The following is a 19808-nucleotide window of genomic DNA, read 5'->3' as shown; positions in this document are numbered from 1 at the left end:
AAATGAAACTGTCTTAAAATGCACCTATGTAGTGTGTAGTTAAGTGCAATTAACTGAAGGGAAATCAAGAAGTCTTGCTTAAAATATGTATTGGCCAGCGAAGGACAAAGTGCTGCATTAAATTGCGAAATTACTACTCTAATTCGTTAAGAATTCGACAAGGAACTGATTTTTCAAATACTTGCTGAAAAGAAGAGAATCTTGGCATTCTCGACTATTTTGTGTTTTTAGTATTTAAATTATAATTTTCAATTTTATTTTTTTTTTGCTTTTATACGATTCCAAAATTCCTTCTATTTCATTAAACTCGTTCATTTTCCATATGCTTTGTTTGTGGTCAAATTGAAGATGTGTTTGCAACCCTTAAAGGATAATACTTAACAAATATGTATGTTTATCTACATACATACACACACACTAACAAAAGTATGCACGGACTTGTGTACTTGTTTATAGACACTGTCATTGATTTATATTGTCTGTTGGCCAGATTTATGTACAGTTTCATGTTTTGAAGAAAATCGTTCAATATATTTTGTGATGCCATTATCGTAAAATGACGCCCTTGGCATTGAGCATCTTCAGACGAACGGCAATTCAAACACGGGCTCATTTAAACTCGCTGTGGTGCAAAGAAACAATTTCGACTTGGACAGAAAAAAAACTATCTGCTTTCATGAGTTTATTCAGAAAAAATCTTAATTTCAACTCGCTAGAGAGTAACGCATATCAATTTCGATTATTATTCATTTAAATATACATTTTTTTACACTACATATGTACATATTTTGAATTTTAACCATCTATGCATTGTTGTTGTTGTTTAGGAAAGAAGGACATTTATACGTTCGTTTCGTTTTATTGTCAATAGAGAACATTGAATGCGCATGTCGTAGCAATGGAGCCACTTTGATATCCGAGTAACGATTTTGTTGCCGGTAAACTTGTTGTAAGAGGGGGTAAAAACATTTCCCCCCTTTGCCAATTAAGTTTCACTTTATATCAAATAATTCGCAAACGCATTAATTCTTCTTCTATGGCAAACTCTGTTCTCTTACTACTTTTGATGACTCATAATTTGTCCATTGGGAAGTGTGTGGGAAACGCATCCCTCTTTTCTTTGGTTTGTCGAGAAAATAATGCCTCTCCGAAAACATAATGAGGTTGCATAATAAATCGAAGTAAAACTCTCAGTGGTGCGTTTGGTTGTTGAGAAGGACACGAGAAGGAATAACAAACATTTTCAACTGAACATGCAACACTCTGCTGACACACTGACACTCATCGAGAGCGGGTGTCCCTAACGACAAGTGACAGCTGAGAACATAACATTCGTTTTCACTGCGAAAGCAAACAGCAGTGACTTTCAAACTGTTGTCTAGCCCATACAGGGTGTCAGACAATGGGGAGATTTTGACAATAGTATTTTTCTTGTCCTGAATACCATTCACTTGCAACAGTTCACCCCTACAGAATTTTGTTGTCATTTTTTATGTCATTGTATTCAGTGTATTTGGGTTTCACTGGAAGGAAGCTCATTTATTTTGGTGATCCGCTTATATTTAGTTAAAGTCGACAGTTTTTGTAAAATATAATAATAAGAAATCAGCATTATCAACACCAAGTAGTTCTACGTATATGATCATATGTCGGATATCACTATTGTTTAAATCAAAAGCCAAATCTTTCTTTTTTTAATATGATCGCCGTCTTGTATTCACATAGTGGTAAGGGTATTACTTACTTACTTGGTGCATTTGTTTTTGTAACAGGGCGAAGGAAGCGAGATAGACCCATAGTTACTTTTGAGGATCTTCATGGAATCACCTTCTGAGTCCATTTCCGTCCGTCTGTCCATGTAATGTTGTTATTATAATTCAGGTCGCATTTATTATCCGATGAAGATGAAATTTTCCAAACAATATTTGTTTGACCCAAGGACGAATCCTATTGAAATTGCTGAGAATCGGTTCATATTTAGATGTAGCTTCCCTATACATCTTCAACCGATTTGGGTTAATTATGCACCAAATGGCCAATATAAGTTCTAATGACCTGAATTTTGTCACATCCGACCGAATTCAGTCTAGAAGTAAGTACATCAAATTTGGTGAAGATCGGTTCAGATATAGCTATTGCTCCCATATAAATATTTCATCCGATTTGGTTTTTTAATCCCCTCACATTCATAATATGCATTCGACAACACAGACATTTACTACCAGACATCTTATAGAGCTCGGAAATACCTTTGCCAAATTGTATCAACATTGGATCAGATTTGGATATAGCTTCCATATATATCTTCAACCGATTTTGGGTTAATTGTGCACCAAATTTACAATATCTGTCAAAAATTCCTAAATTTTGGTACGTCCGACCGAATTCAGTCTAGAAGCAAGTACATCAAATTTGGTGTTTAAGGCTCTCACATGCACAAGAGTAATATTTGGTACTAAATATCGGATACAGCCCAGAAATAGCACTGCCAAATTTTATCGATAACGGCTAAGATTTGGATATAGCTTCTATTTAGAATCCGATTTAAGGTTTATTGTGCAAATAATGGCTAATATCAGCCCAAATGGAGTCAATTTCGCGACGTACGTTTCCATTTAGTTAAAACTCGGCTCCGATATATATTTTTTAATATAATCCTTCTCGAAGTGATATCATACACTCTATAGCAATGTTATTTGGTATAAAAGATTAAAATGTCTCCGTCAAATTTGGTAAAAATCGATTCAAAATTGGATATGCTTCCTATATATTAGTTCCCTCTGAAACCAATCTATAACTGCTCTAAAGCCAAATGTTGATAGGTAGTATGATCTACTTTAAATAAATTCTTTTGTTGCGGGAGCTCTACTAAATAGGCATAGTGGTTTCATATAGTCGGCCCCGCCCGATTTTTGACTTTTCCTTACTGGTTTATAATACCGCAGTGACATTGAAATAGTTTCTTAAATGTTATCAAACTATCGAGTTTAAAATAAAGTTTTCAAGGTTGATAGGAATCTCTATTGATTCCTTTATTAATTGGAACGAGTAAATGAGCGCTTTTTGGACAATATTTCCTGTCGCCTCGAATTGATGGATCCTCAACAGCTTCTGTATTCTCACATGGAAGTGTTTTGGCATTGTTCCATTTTCTTTTTTCTCGCTGTGCTTTGCTGCATTGCTGCTGTCTTCACCTTCAACGTTAATAAAGTAAATAATATTTTCACTTTGATTACAATGGTGGCAGAAAAAACTTTCTTTGTAATAATGTTTTTCACACACACACACACACTCACACACAGCCATACTCATGTAGACCATCATTTCACCTGCATTGTATTTCCTACAAAACTCGGCAGCGGAAAACAAACACCAACCGCAAAGATCAATAACCGTAAAAAGTGGGTGGAAATGTTAGTCGATTAAAAAAGACGCTGTTTATAATTTTGACGTTAACGGGTTGCTGTTGTTGCGCTAATAATTGAGTTTGTTTACAGAGTGTGTGTGTGAGCGTTTTTCTAAATCTGTGACGTTCATGAAAACGTTTTTGATTATAGCAATTTTTTTTTGTTCGTTTTTGGATCGATAACATCGATCACGTTTCGCTCGTTCCAACCGAAGTACCTATGTAGATATGTTAGCATTTGTTTATGTTTGTATCTTCGGTATCTAGCCGAAAATAATCTCATTACTGCAAATCACCTTAAAAACGTAAACAATTGAAGCGTTTTTGTGAAAAGGTGTTTATGGGTGATTAAACAAATGTTTTATTATTAATTTTTTTGTTTTCAACAAGCAAAGTCAAGTTGACCCGCAATACTTGACTAAATCAAGTGAATCTTGCCGGTTTGCCAAAGACACTGAGTATTTGCAGACTTTTGAACATTCCATTGTCGATTATGATTTGCTTATGGGGGAATTTGAAAGAATGGCTACTTGAAGATGGAAGAATACATGAGTCGTGTTAATATTTTCTTTTTTTTGTCTCAGTCAAATATTAATTTTTATAAATTAAATAATTACGTAAAGAGGATTATACTGAAACTATATCCGTACAATATAAAATAAAAAATAAATAAGTACCAATGATAGGATAAAAAAGAATCGCTTTCTGTAACTGTTAGAGCAAACATGAATTTTATATACCCTTCATCTTAGAAAGGAGGGTATATTATATTTGTCATTCCGTTTGTAACACCTTTAAATATTCATCATAGACCCCTTAAAGCATATATATTCATGATCAGCATAAAATTCTAAGTCAATTCAACAATGTCCGTCTGTCTGTTGAAATCATGATACAGGTCACATTATTTAACGTAGAGCTTTAAAATGTGGCACCGTTGTTTGCTTTGTGTCTAGGATGGTTGGTATTGAAAATGAGATATATCGGTCCTCGTTTTCGTAAAGCCCATGGCAGAAGAACGCTTGGGAACATTGGTATGTCAAAAATTTTAAAATGTATTTTCAAATAGAAGTACATTTTTATAGATTTTCTTATACGACGTCAATCGGGGGTTATTATATTTGTTTTTCAAAAATGTTCACAAAATTTATTAATTTTTCATTCAACATTTTTAATTCCAAAATTGGTTTGACAGTTAATTGTCCCGTCACCTGTGTCGATGTGTCTACCCATGGTACAATGATATCAAGGTAGGGCTATGATACCATATGATTTTAATTTTTTTATTTCCTTGGCTTAATATGTCATCTTTATTTGTTTATGTATGTGTTTTCTTTTCAATAACAAAAAAAATGTTCAGAAAATATTCAAATTCGGATGTTTTCAAAATGTTTATTTCAACGTATGCATCGACAAAATCTAGAGTTTTTGTAGCAAAATAATCCTTTAGAGATATATAGTACATGATTTTGATAAAAAGTGTTGACCTTTCATTCAGTTATCGCGGTTTTCAATTATTTATTCAAAATAAATGCAACAAGTTGTTTGATTTTTTATTGTTTTGATACTAATTTTGACATTACAAGCCAAACAGGTAGACCTTTATACTTGCAATTTTTTTAAAGTTGACCTACCTTCTCTTCCTTTGTACCATGTGTCTACCTATATTCTTCTACCATGGTATAGCCCCCATTTAACGGTACCTCCCGACATTCGGTAGTTTTAGCCACATTTTTCCACGGATTTGTCTAAAAATTGTTGGCGAAATATTGTATCTGTAGGTCCAAGTTTTTGTATAGCCCCAATATAATGGTACTCCTGATATTCGGTATTTTTTTGGTTTTACCCACATTTTTCTATGGATTTGACTAAAAATTGGTATTTGTAGCTCGTAATGGGTTCCAGATCCGATGGCAGAAAATTGAATATCTAGGCTCACGTTTTCTTATAGCGCACATACAACGGTTCCATCGGATATTCGGCATTTTGACGATTTAAGTTACATTTTCTAATAGATTTGGGTTCTACTACCGGCGTCAAATCATTGTCCATATTGGTCCTAGTCATCCTATTCACATTTATTATGTAAATTATTTTAATTCTTATGTACTATTATTATTTATTACAATCGTTGTAGTACAAAGTTGACCCCCATATTATGGCTCCAACAATTCTTCTACCGAGCTTACTGGATTTTGTAGTTTAAAGTGGGAGGCGTTTGAATCCAGATACTTTTGCATAAATATGTTGTCTTTACCCAATTGTGGAGGGCATTAGAAGTTCGGCTCGGGAGAAAAAATAAACTATTTAATGAAAACATATATTATGACATTTCACATGAAAATGTCAATATTTTCAGAAGAAATGGGAAATATAAATAAAATGAAAATTTTTCATTAAACGTAATATATATAAATAAACGGCAATGATTTCTTTCTTTCATTTCAATACACATAAAGTACGATTTGCTTGAAGATTCAATAAAAACCAGAAAGAATAAAGAATAAGTGAATCATGTTTGTATGAATGATCATAAGTAAGAGGGCGAACCATGCTGCTCGAATACCAATAGAAGCATATTATTAATTACTATTATAAATGCTGTTTAGTACTAGACAAACATGATATCCTAATCGAAATATGATAGGATACTCAAAACTTTTGTTAACTACTGGGAGGATCGCACTACTAATCCTATTATTACCAATATGAATAGAGCTCGTCCTTAGGCGAAACAAATAGATACTGCACAGTCGTATCTTAAATGGACAATAAAGGCAATTAATAGCTTTATACAATCACGGACAGGCAGTCACCTTCTTCATGTTACTGTCAAATGCCCGAAAACAATTTATATTTAATATATTCCGATATAAAGATGTAAGAATTAGTTAGATTTTTTTATATTTTGGACTATTCATGCATTTTTTGCTCAGTGTAACGTCATCATATCGATATATCCATCCATTCATTTCAATTGTCCAGCTTATCTGTTGTTTTCAATTGATCGTGTTTTTGGTCGGACCATGCACACGTATTGAACATAAAGGAAAGCCTGCCTGCCAAATCTGGAAACTGTTCAATGATTTTTCATTCAATAATATGACGAGCTGCAACCCAACAAACCTTGGTCGTCTATAGACGAACTTCTACACACTGGAAGTTCTCTGGGCATATGATGACCGTTAAAAGAATATTTGCTTTCTGAACTCTAGTCTGAGTAGATATGTATGACGTCATAGCATTGTGGTGAATAAATTAACGCTTTCCATTCACAACAATAACAAAGGCACTATATAAAAATACACATTATTCATAAACGCGGACAGACAGACAGACTGACTGACCGGCCGAGTAGAAATTTATTGAGACTCTTGAGAATACTTCTGAACACAAGTTGTCTGTGTACATGCTGCTAATGTGTGCCGTTTTTTTTTTGAACAGTGAAGTAGTAGCTAAAATTTACATACAAACAGAAACAATTTGCGTAACTTTTGACTCGTGAGAATTCACCACTCTCGCCTCGATCGGACGAACCAACATTCATCATAAGCAACGAACAACAAATAACAAAAATTTGCGATTTTTGTTAGCCACTAAATAAATAGTGATGTAGTTGAAAATGAGAAACCGGTTATGAAAAATAAAATATTCCTTGAATATGTGTATAATAAAACAGGTAAAACCAATCTGGTTATTGGTCGTGAAATTATTTTTTTCTGATTTTCAACAATTACGAGGTAAGCCAACCTCTAAATAATGTTTCATATATGACGACCGAACTAGGTCGATTAGACGATTGAAACTTTACTTTTATGTTGTTATGCTGTTTCTTTTAATACCCTACGCTATGAAGTAAAGAAAATTTTTAAAAATAAAAGTGTCAGGATTAAGCTACCGAATTGCAAAAAAATTAATTTTAAAAAATATGGGTTAAATCACAAGTGACACAAAATATCTTTGATAGAAACGTAACTCACTAATACCACAAATCATTATGTCAACTCTATAACAGTGTGAGCAAATACTGGTCCTATCATGCCTAAACATGAAGCTGTGCGATAGTACGCTCCCACTTTCAGCACCTCTCCATGAGGCTGGAAGCTATGTCAAACCACTTTGGAAAGACGTAGTTAACTAATGATGGTTTTATCGGTCGATAAAAACGTCGTGATGAAGACCGTCATGCATTTTGATCAACCAAATTTCTTATAAAGCATTTATTCGGTCTTTTGCTTTCACGATACTGAGACATACTTCTAGAGATGGACAGATCTTGCTGAACATTTTTTACTGTTTATAGCGAGTCCCTATGCAGGATGGGAAGCTAGCCATTTATCTTTTCTCTAGTGTGCATGCCGAGCACCTGTAAACGATAGAAACGTGACATTGATGATTAAATTAGAAGTGTTGATAAATAGAGCTAAACCCAACCGATTACCCGGATCATAAGCTACATATTTGCACAGAACTATGAAAGCATTGTACACAGGGTGTGTTTTGTTTGTTTTGTGTTGAATTATTTTTCGCCGCCACAACCACTTGACATTAGATGTTGTGAACGGATATGGATGGTATGTTGTGATGCTCCGGAGAGGGGACGTATGGTTGGATGGATGGATCGCAATTGAAGCAATGTTGAAAACAGCACAAGTACGCACGCCGATGAGCGAAACGCGCAATGCGTTCGGATATCTGCGATGCTTACGCGTTTTGTTTGTTGTTTGTTATCGTTTTTGTTGTTAGTAGAAATCCCATGGATGGTTGGCAATGTAGCAAATACATGTTGTGTTCAATGTTTGTATGATTTGTTTATCTGTTTTTGGCACACGATCACCAAAAGGAAAACGCAAAACAAACGAAGACCGATCACAACGCTAGCCACCAACACACCATGGGCTGGCAACGACGTTGGGTTATGAGCGATCTGTTTGATCAGTGAGCGATTTCCATTGGTCACATAGCGGCTTTCTGCCCAGCAGCTATGTTGCTGCCCAGTCCGTCAGACGGTCTCGGCCATGTCCACTCGCCACTTGTTGTACGTATCCCCACGGCGTGGTGAGAAAGAAGTCACCAGCTGAATCGCACCGAGTATCGCCTGAGCTAATCAGTGGCACGCAAGATATTGTCGCTCGCGGATACCGAAACAAAAAATACGCGCAGATATTTGCCCACCGAGTTGACGATGACAAATCATCGATTTATTTTCGGTCTCGGTCTCGTTGTCGCTTTTGTGATTATTTTCATTTGAATTATAACGAATGTGACGCATCTTTCATCATTCCGCAAATATCCATTCAATGATTTATGGATAGATGGAAAGATTGCCTGACGGTTTAGTGGCTAGATCGATTCTCAAGAGCTGTCAGTCTTTTAAAAAATATCGAAATTGAAAGGTTTTCAATATTTTCATAACCAAATATATACTTGTCAAACTTTGTCAACAAATCAAAATTATTGCCCAAAGAAAAAAAGAAAAAAAAAAAAACCGAACGACCCTGAAATTTGACGAAGCCCAAAGAAATTGCTAGTCACAAAAGAAAAAAATCTTAAAAAAAATATTTTGTCAAAGCTTAAAGCAAAATTAAAAAGAAATGTGCAGACAGCATCTGATATTTTAAATGTCGTGGGAAAAGAATAGCAAAAAATTATCAAAACAAATAATTAGTTAACAAAACGTAATAGCCAAATTGATTGCTTGTGTAAATAATATGTGTGAATTATTGAAAACTGTTTTGAACGATTCGAGAACATGCAACGAAAACATCGTCGTCAACGAAGACGCAAACGCACCTGTCAGAATGTGCATTTCCATAGTCAAGGTTCCGTGTCCCAAACATCTCAGCGATATTTGAGGTTCTGCTCGAAGATACCCTCGACCACGACTGCCAAAGCGCAAAGCCATTCGTGTTGCTTCAGCAGCGACTACTATGACATTGGCTGTCGCATTAGCTATGGCGAATCGGAGCAGGTTGAAGTGTTGCTCACACCTGGCTCCTATAGTAGCCGCAGCATGTCATGGAAGCACCATTTTCGACTTCTATCGAACAAGTCCTTGAAATGTCCACCAAATTCTTACAGAGAAATGAGCGAAGACATGCCATCCATGGACAACAACAACGAAAACGACCATAGCAGTTATGGCGATCACGATGCTATGAATGAATATCTTTACGATTACTTGTGTGACGATGATGTTGTTGTGGTTATTGGCACAGATGACGAATTCTACGATGACGTCTTCCTTCCATCCAGCGAGAGGGAATTTTGTGTAAAGTCTCCTCTATTGATAACAACACCCGCCTGTGTAAATAGCGATGAGGAAATGTTAGCGAGAATCCAGGAAGCTCCACAGCTACCGGCCGGAATTGAAAGCTTTTCACAAAGCGGACTAGATCACTCAAGCCCGGCTCAAGGGCAAACTGAAGATTGGTTAGACAATTTCTGGGATTTTGTTGAAGAGGATGGTAAGTTTTGGGGTTTTCTTGGAAAATTCGAAGTTTTCTGCGTTGTATTTTTGTAGACGAACAATTGTGGCGACCAAAGTGATTTAAAAATGATTAATGTTTCTCTTGGACGTTGTTTTGATCTACACTTTTCGCCATTATGTTAAAAAAAAACACGCAAAAATACATCCACAACAAATATAATACCAACACCGAACCTAAAGATTTTTCTCACGCCCACATAGTATCCGCCGTATTTTCGGCCTTGACTTGTGAGAAAATAAGTTTGCTCGTTTTCTTGCTTTTTTCTTTATGTTCGACTTTTTGTTGGCAAAAATTGGGTATTTTTAACTTTCGCTTCAACTGTTCGTGTTTTTTTTCTGTTTCTGTCAACGAGAATTTTCACCACTAAAAACAAATGAATATTCGAAACATTTTAGTTGTTATTTGAAACTTTCATTTATAATTTGAAACCGTTCTATTGTAGTTCAAGAAATTTATTTGTAATCCAAAATTTTTCATTCCAGTTTTGCATTTGATATACGAGCTTCTCCATTTTTCATGATGATTCGATTTCCAACAGGCTAAATTCTTATTGCATCGAAATTCTATTTAACAAAATTCTAAGTCTAAATGGTATATAATGAAGTTTATCCCATTTAAACTTCATTATAATGTTGGGTTTTCGAATTACAATTAAATTTGAACATCTGAAACATAGATCTTTTTTTCTGAGCACGAAGCAGTATGAGTTGGAATCTCAAAAAACTATTCATCGCACACATGTACCTAAACGAAGTTGGTTATTATTTACTTAGTTCATTATTTTTATAATTACAAAGCATCTTATGCAATTGAATTTTTGTTAATAGAATGAAAGAAGAGGCGTAGCTACGATTACTTATGAACCTATAATACAAACGACGTTTTATAGTCAACATTTTCACAAGAGATGGTGCTGATAAAGCGAATTTTATACACTCCCTCTTATATGAATTGAAAAGAATTTTAAGAGACCTAACGCATAAAAAATATAGCGGTTTTGCAATATGCAGAATTATTAACTCTTTAGCAAAAGGAAGGAACTATTTTCATTATATATACCTTACCACAATAGGTTAGTGTGCAATAAGACTCCAAAAGAATCTGAAATAAGCTTCTTCACATAATGTGCATAAAGATATTTATAACATTCCTACCAAATAGATGTTTTTACCACAAAAATTAAATGAATGAATGAATCTGCAAATGTCAAAAATTAACTGTAAATTCAAAATAGAATGTCGGTTTATAATTCGATTTTATTGACCAATAATATACACAACTGACTGATGGAATTTGATAGTAAACATAGTAAAGCTAAAATTGTCATAAAATTGCGATCAATGCAAATATGGATACTTAGCTTGACCAAATCGTAGCCGGCGAAAATGAAATTTACCATACTTCGATGGTGTCATAATTTAGTGTAGTTTTTATGTAGATCACAGATATGGTGTATTTTTCCATGATATCGAAAAATTTGCAAATTTGTAGATTCTTGCAGGAACAGTAAAATAACACAATTTTAAATCAACAATTTTAAATCAGTCGAGATGCAAGCTTTATAATGCTTCTTAAATTTGTAGCATGACACCAACGACTTATTGAACAAACCTCGTATTAAACAAAACTGAACAACTGGAAAATTGAGCCAAGCCCTTTAAACTTCTGAAACATTTATAAGACATGTTAGTTTATAAAAGTGTTCGAATTCTAAATATGCCTCTGCTTGTAATGTATGATATTTTGTACCGTTCATGATACTTTTATGTACTATTTCGGGTCATTTAGTACAAAAAAAAAAATAAAAATAACTGTTCGTATGGGATATTTTTCGTTTTATTTAAATACAATTCCTGAATAGATCTAGGTGTTTTTAGCATACATACATTTTTATAAAGCTGACATCACTGTTTGCCTTCTCTAATATGTTCTATATATTTCAACGTCCCTCACGCCGTTATATACAGCAAAAATATTCATACATATATAATTTTAGATATTTGTACAAACATTCTATAGATAAGAATTACTTTCTTGTCAACAAATTGCCGTTCATAAATAAACAATGATTTAAGAGTCTTCTAAAGGATTTGAACAAAGTTTTTCTTCAATTTCAAACAATTGTGGTTGGCACCTTCAACTTTGAATAGCGTCCAACATTTGGAAGGGATTTGCAAAATTTCCGTTGAAAATTCTGCTAAAATCATAGGGAGCTATCGTTATATGTGACCTATACGATGACGTGGATCTGATGACAATTTTTGGTCACAGACTGAAGATCACATTACGAAATTACAATACGAAATATAAAACAATTCTTGTAGATAATGTCGTTAAATCATCGAAATACTGAAATACGGTTTCTCCCCGTTATATGGGGCATATACCAAAACGCGGATCTGTATAAGCAATTTTTTGTCATAGGATATTGTACCCGCAAATTCCAAATTTGAAACATTTCTGGAGAAAAGTTTGGCACAAATCAGGAAAATACCGAAAATCTGGAGGTACACTTTAGACCTATATTGACAGGGTCTATGCAAGAATGTTTCTTACAATACTTAAGGAATATATGCTGCCTATTTACAGCAAATTCGGGTTACAGTTGTGCTTAAAAACCCCAAAATTTCTTAAAGCTGTCGGTAGAGTTATATGGGGACTATGCCAAAATGTGGATCCATATTGCCAATTTTCAATACCAAAAGTCCTGCAGACCTAACACACACATCTGAGTAGAATATTTAATTTCGTTCGGGAGCTAGAGTGATTTCCACAGACGGACGGACATCGCTAAATCGACACAGAATTTTCTGCTGATGAAGAATATATATACTTTGTGGGGTCTAAAATTTATATTTCGAGGTCTTACAAAAGGAATGACAAACTTATTATACCCTCCATACGGTGGTGGAGATTATAAAAACATAGAATTTATTTTATAAGATATTTAAAGGCGACAGAATTCTCAGCAGCTACAAATATAGTATTTTAAATTCACTTTTTTGTTTTGAAACTTTCAGGTAGTTGGTTTAAGGATATCGAAATATTCAGTTTCAAATGATCAAAAACTAAGTGCGTAAATATTTGTAGAAAATTGTCGAGACTTATTTTAGTAGTTCAACAAACCAAATATAAACAGTTTTGTACAATAAACTGATAACGTTATCATAAGAAAGTGATGTCTAGGTATATAGGTATCTAATTTATATTTTTATCTTATTTTTGATAACTTTTAAATTAATTTTTTTGGCAAAGCCTAAAGGTCTCATCTAGACAATGGCAAAATGTAAAACACATTTATTTTCAATTTTGAAAATATAACCTCTTCAATATGATTTCAATTTTTAAAATCATGAGTTTAATTAAAGTGATTCGATTTTAGAGATTTTTGACAAATGAGGGCCGCATTACATGGAAAGTGATATCCAGTGATAGTCTTCCAAACAATAAAACCTTTGTGGAATATAAGAAACAACATTGCTGTGTGATAACATTATTTATATATTAGCCAATGTTAAGAACCCAATTTCACGAACTATTGCTTCCATGTGAAAGGGATATGTTCAGGAAAGGAAAAAAATATTAAAGTTATGTGACCTTGAAATATTTATTTACATTGTGTGCAGACATCATTTTGAAACCTTATCCCCGCACCTATGACACTCAAATCATCTGTTTTAAATTAAAGTAATGAAAATGTGTAGCCTTGCTGCTTTACACCTTAAAAACAAACATGTGACGAACAAATTGCAAATCTTGTAATGAAAACTGAAATCCTTAATGCAGACCATACTGTCGACACATGTCGGTCAGACGCAGACGACATGACTTTCGCTTGATTGCTGCAAATCCACTCCGCGTTGAGGGAATATCCTGTGCTGCGTGTGATTCATGAACAACAAGTTGCAGTTGAACTCATTGAGACCTGTGAGCGGCACCTGAACTGCTCGTTCGTATGTCTGTGTGGCTAAGTGTTTTGAATGACATTTTAATGTTTGACACCGACTGCGCCGAGGGAATATTCACTCCCGTAGACTGGAATTCCTCAGTCAATCGAGGGGAAAAAACACTTCACCACCACGAATGCTATCCGTCTGCTGTGGCCTCCATGCAGATTATAGAGCAGAAAAAATGGGCTAGATATTAGCTTAATGACGTACAGTGATTGTTGTACTGAAAACGATTTGATGCAGTCATTAACCGTGTACGGTCTATGTTTTTGTTTTTTTTTCAGATTTGCCTTTAATTGTTTAATTGAAAATGTTCTGCTAATGGAAAACAGTCTCTCCATGTCTGCTCGCTGATTGCATTGGAGCAGACACATGGAAACGACTAATCACGTTCAAGTGCGCTTGCCACAATTTTCCATGGAAAGTGGATTGCATTCTTGGCATTCTATTCGAGCTGAGATTCTTTCAATTAATCTCAATATAGTTTCGCAATGACATCATGTGGTGGAAAACAGAATTCAGGCCCACATAATTAACGCCTTTCGAGCAAAACAAACCGACAACAACTCGGCTAAGGTCAGCGAGAAAGATTTTATTTTGTATTGAGGTAATTTGCAGCAGGTATTCCATACCGTCACCATCACCATCTCCGACAATGTCCACTACCACCTCCATGCAAATGTTTGCCTGGCATATTGAACTTGAACTTTTTCCACATAATTTTGTCTGCTAACCGTTTAGCTGTTTTTTTAAGCGTGCGTGTGTGTGTGGAAACGTGTTTGGCTTGCAGTTAAACATCGCTTTTGGCCACACCTCGGTTGGCAATAACTGGCCAGCTTTTTCGCCACATTTGGCAGACTGCATGGCTCGAATGTTTTGCTATTGGAAAATTGCAATGAACAAAATTGTAATATTTGATGACAAGTCATATTATTAGCGGATTGTTGGATATTTTTTTTTTTGATCTTTCAAAGGCACTTGCCACCAACATGTATAGACATGTCAGGGAACAGAGCTGTATAATATCTTTCAAATGTGATGAATACTACTACGTTGTGATAAAAAGAACACTTTTTTTTTTTGAAAAATCAGGGTGAGAGGAACAAGCAATGTAGTTCGCTTGGATTGAATTTGGGTACTTCACTATTTAAAAGGTCCGACAACACATGGCAAATAATATATATTTTAAATATAAGATTTTAATATTAATCTAAAAATTTTAGCAAAGTGTCGGATGTATGTTTCTGAAGGATTTTTGTGTCAACACATGCAGTTGTGCACACATCATAAAACAATTTTGTCCATTTTAGGCGTCTTGAAGAATTTCCAAGCATTTTTCTCATTTTTCAAATTTTGTTAATGAAACGACAATGGTCATACGTCGTTCAGCAACAACCCGTTGGGTGGTGGTGGTGTCCAACAACAATTGTAAACGATTATGAAAAACATTTAAACCTGCGCCTTATTTGTCTGCATGCCAGTCGATTAGCTCGTTTGTCTCTATCTCAATGACTTTTATGAATGGCAGACTTGGTGTTAACCTGTTGTGTCTTGTATGGGCCATCAATCATAAATACATATGTAACATAAGAGTGTGTGTGTGTGTGGATAGATGTGTCTGTGTAACTGTCGGAAAACACGTCAAGGAGTGTCTGCCATTCTGACAAATATACCTGTACAATTGGTGATGATGAGTGACATTGAATAGCGTCTGGTGTGACAGGACACTTGACAGGTTCAACCTTGTTGTGTGTGAATGAAGCAAGGACATTCGATGGGATTTAGTTGCCAATAAATATTATGGCCAATATTAAATGGCCATTAATATCGTATGAGTAGACAATAAATTCGGGATTTGTTATTAATTACTGCCGATTTGTCATGGTAAATATTTTTCAAGGTCATTGCAGTGTTGTCGTGTGCCGACAACTGATATCACCTGCACCATTCCGTTCGATGTCGACTTTTTAAGGAAACTCAACTGAAAATACCAATTTCAATGGAATGTGGAAGAAGTTAGTGAACTTGTCAACATTATAGTCTCAATTGACTGATGTTCATCCCATATTGGCCATTTTGCGTAACAAACTCCATACTGGTATTACATATTACTTTTTATATGCCCCATGGCAATACATAGTCGACAAACTTGCTTTGGGTTTCATTACACATTTTCATACATTTGACATTTTCATGCAAACCTGTCTGTCTGTCTGCCTGCCTGTATGTGATAATACCACAAAAGTAATCATAAAAATGTTTACACTCATTGCCACTCGTATGGGCTAATTGCAAATTGGTATTATCGAAAGTTATTTGCCACTTTGGTGTTGCTCAACGCATCACCCTCCCGAGTTTGGAGCTGGCAGGCTTAAGTCGAGGCGTTTTTGGGATGCCATCGAAGACGGCCGTCACATTCAAGACAAATGTCACATCACATGTCGTGAATGTCACCACAGATCGAACTTTCTTGCTGCAACTAAAGTCTGCCACAATGTTGCTGCTCCAACTGGACACCAAGCCAGTTGGCCGGCTTTGTGCGGACTAATTTTAATTCACTCTCGCAAAATTGTACAAATGGCTTGACATAATTGCTTAACAAAATGATGACTGCCACTTTAAGCAGATTTGATGGTTTCGAATTATATCTGCCGTTTTCGTTCGAAGTCGTTTATTAACTTTCCCTGTTGAAAGAAGAGACGGTCTTTGCGATTTGTTTTGGGGGCTTTCCATAGTGATTATGACATTAAGTTAATATATCAATTAGTGATTAATTAGTGGTGGTTACTAATGTTTCTAGTTCTCCTAATGATTTGTGTATTGGAGCCAAGCATGTTCTTCTTTTTTCTATCTAAATTTAAATATAAATAAAAATATATGATAATCTTTCTTGAAAAATCTTTCTATGAAAAAATTGTACATATAGGGTAAGTGCGCCTAAGGTCGGCATGTCCCAGTAGTCGGCAGTTTTGAAATTTAAACTTAAATAAGTAAGAATAGAATTGACCAAATAATGAAATAATTGCAAAAAAACGTCAACAGTTTTCTCTGCTCTCTTTCTGTAAAAAAACAATGAGCTCCGATCATTTATTACGAGAGAATAACGGTTTTTGTCAGTGAGTGTCTTCCAACGCATGCGATAGTACTTGTTTGTTAAGAAAAAATTAGTGGCGGTGCCAACTTAATAATCGATTTAAGCAAATTAAATTTAATACTTTTGGAATCAGAAATATTTTATTGAAGTAAAAACAGTCTAAAGATCATTTTATAACTTAAAAAATTTACAAATCAAGCATTTTTCTGTTTTATTATTTAATGCCGACATTAGGAACAGAAAAAAAGAGATTTGCCAGTTGTCGGCAGGGGGTGTCGATTACTAGAAAAATATAATTTTTGACCCATTTCACCAAAACTTGAGAAAACTATTAAAAAATTATCCAAAAACTACACAAATAAAAAAAAAATATTTTTGTGTCGGTAGTTGTTTTTATTTGTGCTTTTTGACCAACTTTTTTAAATTAAGTTGGATTTGACGTTTTAGATAGACGTGGCATTTTTGAAGAGAGGAAAGAGATCAATTCACAAATTCCAAATATAAGAAAGGTACTTTCTTCTTTTTTATTTAGTCTCATTATTATTTTAATTGAAAATCCATACGTTACTGAAGGTAACCATACTATTCTTGATTTTCTACCTATATTTGGTTTAGAATGATAATTAAATAAAACACTATTTAAAAACGAAATTAATTAATTGAAGTGAATTAGTAATATAGCATTGTTTTATACTATTAGAAATAAAAAAATACAAAATTATACTTTTTTTACTGAAATACTATATGCCGACTACTGGCAAATAGACATGCCGAACATTGGAAAATGGTGCCGACTACTGGCAAAAAACTACTATTTTAGTAAAATTGCAAATTTTGCCAATTTAATAAAAGCAAATTCAATCGTTGTTTATTATTTCGAAAACTAAACAAAATTTGGAATCTGAACAACTTTATTTTTTTGCAATTGAAAGATTTCACTCAGAATGTAGAAAGATTGAAACATTGACAATTCTAAATGTGCCGACTACCGGTACACTTACCCTATTTTCTAAATGCCTAGCAGATAAAGAACATGAAAGTGAGGAGATTTACATTTCTGTTAATAGTGTTCTATTCTAAACAAGCAGTGCCGAAGATATAAAATCCACATCCAATAAATGTTGGAAAATGCATGAATTCTTCCAAAGGAAGATATATTCTGCCTCAAATCCTCAGGATAAGCTATAAAGGCAGACGCAAACTATTTGCAGAAAATTAAAGAAACGATTAAATCATTTAAAAGGTAATCTATTTGAGTATTTAATGTGTCATTATTTCATATGTTGCGATTTTAGTGAAACTTATTTCAAATTTATAGACAAGGGTGTTTGATTCGAACTTATCTCGTACTTGATCCGACTTGATTTCAATTTCTCATTATCAAAGGATAAAATGTTCTACTGCACTACAGTGCTACACAATTTCAATAAAATTAAAAGTTTTATAGGCTATATATTTATATATCTCTATAGTACGCATGTGAGGAACTTCAACACCAAATCGGATAAAACATATATATAGGAGCTATAGCAATATCTGAACTGATTTTCACCAAATTTGAAGTACTTGTTTCTAAGATGAAGTCAGTCGAAATTGCCAAAATTCACTTTATTTGGTCTGATATTAGTCTGATTTCGGATAAAGATATATATTGGAGATACATCCAAATCTGATCGGATCTCGATAAAATTTGACAAAGGTATCATTGTTGTGGTGTGCATATTACATATGTGAGGGATTTTAAACCCCAAATCGGATGAAACATATATATGTAAGCTATAGCTATATCTGAACCGATTTTGACCAAATTTGATGCACTTGATTCTAGATTGAATTCGGTCGGATGTGCCAAAATGCAGGTCATTTGGACGGATACTGGTCATTTGGTGCGTAATTAACCCAAAATCGGTTGAATATGTATATGGGAGCTACATCTAAATATGAACCGATTCTCACCACTTTCAATAGGGTTCGTTCTTGGACAAAACTAATATTGTTTGGAAAATTTCATCGTCATCGGGTAATAAATCTGCATTTTGTTAATAACCATGCATGGACAGACAGACGGACTGCCATACATAACTCAGAAAGTGATTCTATGAAGATTCTCAAAAGTAACTTTGGGGTTATCTCGCTTTCTTCTCCATGTTACAAACAAATGCACAAATATATCATACTCTTACCACTATGTGGTGTAGGGTATAAAAACTCCTGTAAAAATAGATTAATTCACGAGATATCTACAAAAAAACTTCTTCCAGTCATGTTATATTTTGTTTTATTTGCAAAATCGCTTCCGATTTGGGGCGTTTATGTATTAAATATTAGGTCTTAAAGCAAGCGATTTGACAATATTTTCACTCCTACTGTTATCAGTGTGATTCTTAGTTTTCGTTTATGGAAAATGTTAGTTAATGGCCCCGTCGTATCTGCATACATCCATAGTATTTATGTTTTAGATGATTGGTTTGTCATTTTACGTTGAGCTCAGTCACATTTGCGATAAGATATAATAGTTTCCAAATGAGCCACTTCTCTTATACTACCATCATAAGGGGCAATAGGATTTCCCCACTTTAGCCGATTTGCAAATTATGCGAAACACTTATAGAGACACAACTTATTAATGGAAACATAAGTAATTCCTAAAATTAACCACATTAGGTGATTGATGTTCGCTTTGTTTTTTTTTTTTTTTGTTTACTTCGTTAATTTGTCACGAAATGAGGCAGCGTTCAAAAATAAACTTCACATGCATGCCCTTAGCTGCTGTGGGATGTTTGAACGTTAGATAGATGCCATAATTGTAGTGTGTGGATCCAAATATAAACGATAAATATGTCACGATCAGTGAATCACGTTTTCTG

General features: G+C 34.4%; 1 protein-coding gene across 1 annotated transcript in view; it reads left to right on the top strand.

Annotated features, from left to right (window-relative positions):
* LOC101893382 (serine-rich adhesin for platelets) overlaps positions 1-19808 on the top strand; it is a 119129-nt gene that overhangs the window by 90172 nt on the left and 9149 nt on the right. The gene's annotated exons all lie outside the window — the stretch shown is intronic.

Source organism: Musca domestica, unplaced genomic scaffold, assembly GCF_030504385.1.
Source record: "Musca domestica strain aabys unplaced genomic scaffold, Musca_domestica.polishedcontigs.V.1.1 57, whole genome shotgun sequence".
In the NCBI taxonomy this organism is placed as follows: domain Eukaryota; kingdom Metazoa; phylum Arthropoda; class Insecta; order Diptera; family Muscidae; genus Musca; species Musca domestica.
This window is presented reverse-complemented; position numbering and strand designations above follow the sequence as displayed.